This window comes from Lemur catta, chromosome X, assembly GCF_020740605.2.
Source record: "Lemur catta isolate mLemCat1 chromosome X, mLemCat1.pri, whole genome shotgun sequence".
Classification (NCBI taxonomy): Eukaryota; Metazoa; Chordata; class Mammalia; order Primates; family Lemuridae; genus Lemur; species Lemur catta.
Genome location: NC_059155.1, coordinates 44542353 through 44553373, shown reverse-complemented (window position 1 = coordinate 44553373; position 11021 = coordinate 44542353). Strand labels below are relative to the sequence as shown.

The 11021-nt window shown below is 41.5% G+C and overlaps 1 long non-coding RNA gene across 2 annotated transcripts; it reads right to left on the bottom strand.

The window, feature by feature from the left end:
* Positions 1-904: 904 nt before the first annotated feature.
* Positions 905-9348, bottom strand: LOC123628091. 2 transcript variants are annotated; one of them, XR_006731591.1, is made up of 2 exons: positions 9311-9348; positions 905-1983 (listed from the first exon to the last, which is right to left on the bottom strand). It is a non-coding gene; the product is annotated as an uncharacterized LOC123628091 (long non-coding RNA). The 2 variants fall into 2 exon arrangements; XR_006731590.1 differs by lacking the exon at positions 9311-9348 and adding an exon at positions 5728-5764.
* Between the last annotated feature and the right edge of the window lie 1673 nt (positions 9349-11021).

Here is an 11021-nt window from a genome sequence, read left to right as displayed (position 1 = left end):
AATAAAAACATGCTACATTAGAGTTGCTGAGGTGATTATATCAATTAGAATCAATGAGAACAAATTGTACGCTTGGCTATCTCTAAAAATGACCCAACCTTCGGAAGAAATAGTCTTTTTTTTTTTTTTTTTTTAAAGAGGCAGTGTCTCGCTATGTTGCCAAGGCTGGAGTGATCTATGGATCACTCTCTTACTACGTTAGTATATAAGTATATACTTTTGCTAGGTAAATATTGGGAAATTTTCATATGTGTGAAGCTTATCCATACTTCTCTTCCTTTGACATATGTGAGTTAATTATATCGTAAAAAATTAAAAGCTTTCCTTGGACTATAAAATGCCATGAATTGAGCCTTCAAATTCAAACTGGAACCTAAAAGTGTTCTGATCTTGTTAAAACTACTTTCTCTCCAATTCACAATTATCTATACAATGTGCATGATATTAATACCAACAGGTAACAGAATATCTGCAAGGCCCAGAACAGATAACAAAAAATAGGAACTTAGACATAAGGTGTTCAGTTTTCAAACAGTAAAGCTATGTTATTTTCTTTTGGCCGGGCGCGGGGGCTCACACCTGTAATCCTAGCACTCTGGGAGGCCGAGGCGGGAGGATCGTTTGACCTCAGGAGTGTGAGATCAGCCTGAGCAAGAGCGAGACCCCATCTCTACTAAAAAATAGAAAGAAATTATATGGACAGCTAAAAATATATAGAAAAAATTAGCTGGGCATGGTGGCGCATGCCTGTAGTCTCAGCTACTCAGCAGGCTGAGGCAGGAGGATCACTTGAGCCCAGGAGGTGGAGGTTGCTGTGAGCGAGGCTGATGCCACGGCACTCTAGCCAGGGTGACAGACCAGGACGCTACCTCAAAACAAAGTTTTCTTTAAAATCAGACAATTGCACAATGTATTATAGTTTATAACATATACTATAGTTTAAATGAATAAAACTTTCACCTACTGCAGAGAGACAGCCCTCCTCCCAGCAACATTCCAAACTAGAGATGGAGGGATTCCTCACCTGACATAACTCTGCACTCTTCAGCGGATGAGCTGGGGAAGTCAAATTGAGGCTGAAGACCTAAAGATAGAGGGGCATTAACCTGAAAAGAGACATCTGGGACAAAACAGTTGACCTGATGGCAGGTTGGATCCCACGAATCTCTCTCTTGTGGTAGCCAGACAAAGGAATCAAAAGGCAGTCCTCTATTCCGGAAGCCAATGGAGTACTTTGGAAGAAGTCTCATGTTAAAGGGCTTCTTCCATGGAGTATGGTTAAATTGCAAAAACACGTTGATAATAAGGTTGTTAGGACAGACTCACCATGAGAGAAAATACCAGAGAGGTCAAAAGTATCTAAAAATCTCCAAAGAAGACACTATAGTATGGACGTTATGCTCTCGCACCGTAAGACATGTACCTATTCACAGGTGCACTCTCACTACTGAACGGCACAGGAGTTTTCATCTGCTCCATTTTTTACCTGGGACAGTTTATCCCTCCTTAGGCAGCCTGGTAGTCCCCTGCTCCCAGAAGGTCACCATATTGAAGTTGAACTTAGTGCACAATCCGAATCAGCGTAGTCCACACCGATCTGCCTGCCTCAGCCTCTCAAGTGGCTGGGACTACAAGTGCACACTGCAATGCCAGCAGAAATGGCCTTTTCAAAGGTCATTTCTGAATGGGTTCATTGTTGGTCCACAGATCTGGAGACAATGGTCACATCCAGATGTCCTACTAGAGAGGCACTGCAGTTAATCCTAACATACCTATGCTATTAACTTTTCTGACTGTATCTCCTTTGCTGATTTTCCTAGGTGCAGAGTCACGACGGGAAATTGAGAAAGACCTCATTGTTACCCCCAGCTGAAGTGAAATTTGCAGGTAAAATTATCATCTGATAAAGATAATGAAGACCTTCACTCTGTGACATTTGAGAGCGACGTTACTGAGTGTAACTTACTTAAATCACGCCACCATCTGAAAAAATAAGGGATAATGTTGGAATTTACTTCCAAAGAATAAAAACTGAGTTAAGGCCAGGGACAGTGGCTCATACCTGTAACCCTAGCACTCTGGGAAGCCAAGGCGAGAGGACACCCAAGTTCAGGAGTTCCACACCAATGTGAGCAAGATGAGACACCATCTCTACTAAAAATATAAAAAATTAGCCGGGCATGGTGGCGCGTGCCCCTAGTCCCACCTATTCTGGATGGAGGCTGAGGGAGGAGGATAGCTTGAGCCCAGGAGGTAGAGGTTGCAGTGAACTATGATGACGCCACTGCACTCTAGCCACGGTGACAAAGTGAGACTGTCTCAAAACAAACAAACAAAAAAACATGGAGTTAATGCACACATAAAACAATGTGTAACACTGTAGTGTGGTCAGTCAATATTAATAACTGTTATCAAAAGACTATTAATAAAAATATGCTATAAAAGGGACTGCTGTCTGGAATAGAACTGGACAAGAAATGATTAAGAGGCATTTACATGAGAAAGAATATAGTTGTATTTGGTAGAAAAGTGCTAGAAAACAGATTGAAAGGGCAAAATAATCTCACAGCCATTAGAAGTCATTAAAATCATCCAGTGAAAGAAAAATGAACAGAGCCTTGTCCTAGCACACGGCTGAAAGCGGAAGGCAAAGAATGGTGGATGAGGATGACAGCAGGGCACAGGAGGCTGATGTGTGTGACAGGGGAGAATGAACTAAGTGTGAAGATATGTGCGCAGGTATAATCAACATCTGCTTCTTAAACGTGGCTCTGATTGCCCTTGACTGTATTCGCATGAGCTCATCAAGAGATGCAAAACAGGCAAAAAAAAAAAAAAAAAAAACAAAAAACTGGTCTCACAAGTTCAGTTGATAATAAACAAAACTGTCAGGCGGGGGAAGTGGCTCACGCTTGTAATCCTGGCACTTTGGGAGGCCAAGGCAGGAGGACTGCTTGAGGCCAGAAGCTCCAGAGCAGCCTGGGCAATAGCAAGACGCCCATCGCTGCAAAAAAAGTTCAAAAAGTATCCGGGCATGGTGGCATGCACCTGTACTCCCAGCTACTAGGGAGGCTGAGGAAGAAGCATTGCTTGAGCCCAGGAGTGGAGGCTGCAGTGAGTTATGACGATGCCACTGCACTCTAGCCCGGGCAACAGAGCAAGACCCTGTCGCCACGACCCTCATCCCACCTTAAAGAAAAAGAAAATAGGCCAGGAACGATGGCTAACGCCTTTAATCCTAGCAGTCTGGGAGGCCAAGGCGGGCGGACCCTTTCAGCTCAGGAGTTCCAGACTAGCCTGGGCAAGAGCGAGACCCCGTCTCTATTATAAACAAAAAGAAATTAGCCAAATAACTAAAAAGAGAAAACATTAGCCGGGCATGGTGGCGCATGCCTGTAGTCCCAGCTACCCGGGAGGCTGAGGCAGGAGGATCCCTCGAGCCTAGAAGTTGGAGGTTGGTGTGAGCAAGGCTGATGCCACGGCACTCTAGCACAGGCAAGAGAGTGCAACGCTGTCTCAAAAAAAAAAAAAAAAGACAACAAAAGAAATAGAAAAGAAAATAAATCGTCAAAGAAACATGCACAAAAAAATGTTCCCATAAACATGTTAGTGATATATACAAATTTTATGAAGAACTAAAAATGATCTTGACTTTTAAATTAAAAAATATAAAGGAAATATTCTAAAACAATCATCGTCCAAATCAAAGATTTCTATACATTCACATCTAAAGACAGGAAAATGTTCTTCTTTACAGACATCTAAAAACATTACCTACATACACACACGCTAGAAAGAAATATCGAAATAATCTCAGGGGCTCTGCATATGCTTTCATTACCTGGGCCATCCTTTTTTTCAATTTTTGAAAATGAATACCTATGGCTTTTTGTAATCTTTTAACACATAGTGTACTGGAGGGGGGGGGAAAGCAAATTGTTCTCTGGAACCCTAAGTGATAGATACAGATTTCAAAATATTCTTCCCTAAAGAAATTGACTAAAGGCCCTCAGAGAATATGGAGGGAATAGGAAGGAATAAAGGAAGGGAAGCAGATATATTCAGGTAATGGACGTAAATTTTACACGACACACTGGCCTACATTAAAAACAGCTAAGAGAAAACTACTTGTTAAATCACAAACTATTTTAGTGTGATTCTTTCATTTTCATCAAGGAGGAAAAGAATAGCAGTAACGTCAAAGACATCACATCTAGAATAAGAAAACATTTGCGCTAACTTTTATTTTTTTATTTTTTTATTTTATTTTGTTTTTTAGTTTTTTGAGGCAGTGTCTCACTCTGCTGCCCGGGCTAGAGTGAGTGCCGTGGCGTCAGCCCAGCTCACAGCAACCTCAAACTCCTGGGCTCAAGCCATCCTCCTGCCTCAGCCTCCCGAGTAGCTGGGACTACAGGCATGCGCCACCATGCCCGGCTAATTTTTTTTATATAGGTTTTGAGCTGTCCAAATCATTTCTTTCTATTTTTAGGAGAGACGGGGTCTCGCTCTTACTCAGGCTGGTCTCAAACTCCTGAACTACAGCGATCCTCCCGCCTCGGCCTGTCAGAGTGCTAGGATTACAGGCGTGAGCCACCGCGCCCGGCCTGGGCTAATCTTTACATAGCCTGTCCTAATATTGATATGGCTGCCTCATAATCCCAGTGGGCCAAAGTTGTATCCTAATACTTCAGAGTCAATTTCAAGATTTTCATTGGGAGGGAGGGTTAAACAATTCTTGATTATACAGTTCCACCAAGACCAAGTTAATTAGTGTCATAAAATGTGAAAACAATTAACAAAAGCATTACAGGAATGTCCTAGAGCAGCATTAGCCATAAGACAACGGAAAAACAAGATGTGGTATATAAACCAAAGGGGTATATAAACAAATACATACTAACATGAGGCATAGAAACAAAACACGCTACATACACAAAATGAATGGATAAACAAAATGTGACATATACATATAATAACATATTATTCAGCCTTAAAAAGAATAAAGTTCTGACATAGGCTACCAACATGGATGAACCCTGAAGACTCTGTGCTAAGTAAAATAAGCCAGACACAAAAGGACAAATTATTGTCTGATTCTCAGGTATACAAAATACCTGGGATAGGCAAATTCATAGAGACTGAAAATAGATTAGAGGTTACCAAGCGCTGGAAAGAACAGGAATAAAACAAAACATACCTTACTAATGTAAGATGTTAACAATAGGGAAAACTAGGGGTGGGTCGCATGGGAACTCTCTGCATTATCTTTGCAACTTCCTATAAATCTAATAGTGTTCTGAAACAAAATGTTTATTTAAACAAAAAAAGAAAAAGATGACATTTACACCCCCACAAAAATGTACCCTAAAAATAGATTAACACACATTTGGATCTTTCTATGTGATAAAAATTACACTGATTCCAAATTCAATAAGGCAAATTCAATCAACTTTAGTATCTCTGTGAGACCCCTAGTGTGCGAGGAAAATTTAGGAAACCTGTGTTGTGATACAGTGCTAAAATTCAGATTAAAAAGTCTAGACTCTTTAATATTTTGAGGAACATTACCTGAGTAACTATGAAACAGTTAAATAAGACCACTGCAGTATAAACTAAAATACTTTTGCAAGGGCAATTTGAGAGAAACTTTAACAAATAAAAACCGTTCATTTCTTAATCAACTTTTCCAAAGGTGCCATGACGTACACATCACATAGAAACACTCACATGGACCGGGCGCGGTGGCTCACGCCTGTAATCCCAGCACTCTGGGAGGCCGAGGCGGGCAGATCGTTTGAGCTCAGGAGTGTGAGACCAGCCTGAGCAAGAGCGAGACTCCGTCTCTACTAAAAAAATAAAAAGAAATTATATGGACAACTAAAAATATATAGAAAAAATTAGCCGGGCATGGTGGCGCATGCCTGTAGTCCCAGCTACTCTGGAGGCTGAGGCAGGAGGATCGCTGGAGCCCAGGAGGTGGAGGTCGCAGTGAGCTATGACGACGTCACTGCACTCTAGTCACAGTGACAAAGTGAGACTGTCTTAAAACAAACAAACAAAAAAACATGGAGTTAATGCACCTAAAACACTGTGTAACACTGTATGTGTGTAGAAAACTGCCAGGAAACAGATTAAAAGGGCAAAATAATCTCACAGCCATTACAAGTCTTTAAAATCATCTAGTGAAAGAGAAATGAACAGAGCCTTGTCCTAGCACACGGCTGAAAGCAGAAGGCAAAGAATGGTGGATGAGGATGACAGCAGGGCACAGGAGGCTGATGTGTGTGACAGGGGAGAATGAACTAAGTGTGAAGACATGCACGGAGGTATAATCAACATCTGCTTCTTAAACGTGGCTCTGATTACCCTTGACTGTGTTCATATCAGCTCATCAAGAGATGCAAAACAGGCAAAAAATATATATATACATGTATCAGGTCTCACAAGTTTAGTTGATAATAAACGAAATTGTCAGGCCGTGTACAGTGGCTCACGCTTGTAATCCTGGTGCTTTGGGAGGCCAAGGCAGGAGGGCTGCTTGAGGCCAGAAGTTCCAGAGCAGCCTGGGCAATAGCAAGACCCCCATCGCTACAAAAAAGTTCAAAAAGTATCCGGGCATGGTGGCATGCACCTGTACTCCCAGCTGCTAGGGAGGCTGAGGAAGAAGCATTGCTTGAACACAAGAGAGGAGGCTGCAGTGGTTATGACGATGCCACTGCACTCTAGCCCGGGCAACAGAGAAAGACCCTGTCCCCACCACACTCATCCCACCTTAAAGAAAAAGAAAATAGGCCACCCATGATAGCTTACGCCTGTAACCCTAGCACTCTGGGAGGCCGAGGCGGACGCATCGTTTGAGCTCAGGAGTTCGAGACCAATCTGGGCAAGAGCGAGACCCCGTCTCTATTATAAATAGAAAGAAATTGGCCAAAGAACTAAGAAGAGAAAAAATTAGCCGGGCATGGTGGCGCATGCCTGTAATCCCACCTACCAGGGAGGCTGAGGCAGGAGGATCCCTCGAGCCTAGGCGTTTGAGGTTGGTGTGAGCTAGGGTGATGCCACGGCACTCTAGCGTAGGCAAGAGAGTGCGAATCTGTCTCAAAAAAAAAAAAAAAAAAAAGACAACAAAAGAAATAGAAAAGAAAATAAATCGTCAGAGAAACATGCACAAAAAAATGTTCCCATAAGCATGTTAGTGATATTATGTACAAATTTTATGAAGAACTAAAAATGATCTTCACGTTTAAATTAAAAAATATAAAGGAAATATTCTAAAACAATCATGGTCCAAATCAAAGATTTCTATACATTCACATCTAAAGACAGAAAATGTTCCTGTTTACAGACATCTAAAAACATTACCTACATACACACACGCTAGAAAGAAATATCGAAATAATCTCAGCGGCTCTGCATATGCTTTTATTACCTGAGTAGGCTTTTTTTCAATTTTTGAAAATGAATACCTATGCCTTTTTGTAATCTTTTAACACATAGTGTACTGGGGGGGAAAGCAAATTGTTCTCTGGAACCCTAAGTGATAGATACAGATTTCAAATCATTCTTCCCTAAAGAAATTGACTAAAGGCCCTCAGAGAATATGGAGGGAATAGGAAGGAATAAAGGAAGGGAAGCAGATATGTTCACGAAATGGACGTCAATTTTACACGACACACTGGCCTACATTAAAAACAGCTAAAAGAAAACTACTTGTTAAATCACAAACTATTTTAGTGTGATTCTTTCATTTTAATCAAGAAGGAAAAGAATAGGCAGTGACGTCAAAGACATCACATCTAGAATAAGAAAACATTTGCGCTTTTATTTTTATTTTTTTATATTATTTTCTTTTCTAGTTTTTTGAGGCAGTGTCTCACTCTGCTGCCCGGGCTAGAGTGAGTGCAGTGGCGTCAGCCCAGCTCACAGCAACTTCAAACTCCTAGGCTCAAGCGATCCTCCTGCCTCAGCCTCCCGAGGAGCTGGGACTACAGGAATGCGCCACCATGCCCGGCTAATTGTTTTCTATATAGGTTTTGAGCTGTCCAAATCATTTCTTTCTATTTTTAGGAGAGACGGGGTCTCGATCTTACTCAGGCTGGTCTCAAACTCCTGACCTCCAGCGATCCTCCCGACTCGGCCTGCCAGAGTGCTAGGATTACAGGCGTGAGCCACCACGCCCGGCCTGGGCTAATTTTTACATAGCCTGTCCTAATATTGATATGGCTGCCTCATAATCCCAGTGGTTCAAAGTTGTATCCTAATATTTCGGAGTCATATTTCAAGATTTTCATTGGGAGGGAGGGTTAAACAATTCTTGATTATACAGTTCACCTAGACCAAGTTAATTAGTGTCATAAAATGTGAAAACAATTAACAAAACCATTACATGAATGTCCTAGAGCAGCACTAGCCATAAGATAGCGGAAAAACAAGATGTGGTATATAAACCAAAGGGGTATATAAACAAATACATACTAACATGAGGCATAGAAACAAAACACGCTACATACACAAAATGAATGGATAAACAAAATGTGACATATACATACAAAAAAATATTATTCAGCCTTAAAAAGAATAAAGTTCTGACATAGGCTATCAACATGGATGAACCCTGAAGACTCTGTGCTAAGTAAAATAAGCCAGACACAAAAGGACAAATTATTGTCTGATTCTCAGGTATACAAAATACCTGGGATAGGCAAATTCATAGAGACTGAAAATAGATTAGAGGTTACCAAGCGCTGGAAAGAAGAGGAATAAAACAAAACGTACCGTACTAATGTAAGATGTTAACAATAGGGAAAACTAGGGGTGGGACACATGGGAACTCTCTGTATTATCTTTGGAACTTCCTAGAAATCTAAAACTGTTCTGAAACAAAATGTTTATTTAAATGCAAAAAAAAAAAACATGACATTTACCCCCCCCCAACAAAAATGTACCCTAAAAATAGGTTAACACACATTTGGATGTTGCTATGTGATAAAAATTAGACTTACTCCAAATTCAATAAGGCAAATTCAATGAAGTTTAGTATCTTTGTGAGACCCCTAGTGTGCGAGGAAAATTTTAGAAAACCTCTGTTGTGATACAGTGCTAAAATTCAGATTAAAAAGTCTAGACTCTTGAATATTTTGAGGAACATTACCTGAGTAACTATAAAACAGTTAAATAAGACCACTGCAGTATAAACTAAAATACTTTTGCAAGGGCAATTTGAGAGAAACTTTAACAAATAAAAACCGTTCATTTTTTAATCAACTTTTCCAAAGGTGCCATGACGTAGACATCACATAGAAATACTTACAGGGGCTGGGCGCGGTGGCTCACGCCTGTAATCCCAGCACTCTGGGAGGCCGAGGCGGGCAGATCGTTTGAGCTCAGGAGTGTGAGACCAGCCTCAGCAACAGCGAGACCCTGTCTCTACTAAAAAAATAGAAAGAAATTATATGGACAACTAAAAATATATAGAAAAAAATTAGCCAGGCATGGTGGCGCATGCCTGTAGTCCCAGCTACTCTGGAGGCTGAGGCAGGAGGATCGCTGGAGCCCAGGAGGTGGAGGTCGCAGTGAGCTATGACGACGTCACTGCACTCTAGTCACAGTGACAAAGTGAGACTGTCTCAAAACAAACAAACAAAAAAACATGGAGTTAATGCACCTAAAACACTGTGTAACACTGTATGTGTGTAGAAAAGTGCCAGGAAACAGATTAAAAGGGCAAAATAATCTCACAGCCACTACAAGTCTTTAAAATCATCTAGCGAAAGAGAAATGAACAGAGCCTTGTCCTAGCACACGGCTGAAAGCGGAAGGCAAAGAATGGTGGATGAGGATGACAGCAGGGCACAGGAGGCTGATGTGTGTGACAGGGGAGAATGAACTAAGTGTGAAGACATGCACGGGGGTATAATCAACATCTGCTTCTTAAAAGTGGCTCTGATTACCCTTGACTGTGTTCATATCAGCTCATCATGAGATGCAAAACAGGCACAAAGAAAAATACATATATATTAGGTCTCACAAGTTCAGTTGATAATAAACGAAATTGTCAGGCCATGTACAGTGGCTCACGCTTGTAATCCTGGCACTTTGGGAGGCCAAGGCAGGAGGACTGTTTGAGGCCAGAAGTTGCAGAGCAGCCTGGGCAATAGCAAGACCCCCATCGCTACAAAAAAGTTCAAAAAGTATCCGGGCATGGTGGCATGCACCTGTACTCCCAGCTACTAGGGAGGCTGAGGAAGAAGCATTGCTTGAACCCAGGAGTGGAGGCTGCAGTGAGTTATGACGATGCCACTGCACTCTAGCCCGGGCAACAGAGCAAGACCCTGTCCCCACCACCCTCATCCAACCTTAAAGAAAAAGAAAATAGGCCAGGCAGGATGGCTCACGCCTCTAATCCTAGCACTCTGGGAGGCCGAGGCGGACGGATCGCTTGAGCTCAGGAGTTCGAGACCAGCCTGGGCAACAGTGAGACCTCGTCTCTATTATAAATAGAAAGAAACTGGCCAAATAACTAAAAAGAGAAAAAATTAGCCGGGCATGGTGGCGCATGCCTGTAGTCCCAGCTACCCGGGAGGCTGAGGCAGGAGGATCGCTCGAGCCTAGGCGTTTGAGGTTGGTGTGAGCTAGGCTGATGCCACGGCACTCTAGCACAGGCAAGAGAGTGCGAATCTGTCTCAAAAAAAAAAAAAAAAAAAAAAGACAACAAAAGAAATAGAAAAGAAAATAAATCGTCAGAGAAACATGCACAAAAAAATGTTCCCATAAGCATGTTAGTGATATTATGTACAAATTTTATGAAGAACTAAAAATGATCTTCACGTTTAAATTAAAAAATATAAAGGAAATATTCTAAAACAATCATGGTCCAAATCAAAGATTTCTATACATTCACATCTAAAGACAGAAAATGTTCCTGTTTACAGACATCTAAAAACATTACCTACATACACACAGGCTAGAAAGAAATATCGAAATAATCTCAGCGGCTCTGCATATGCTTTTATTACCTGGGT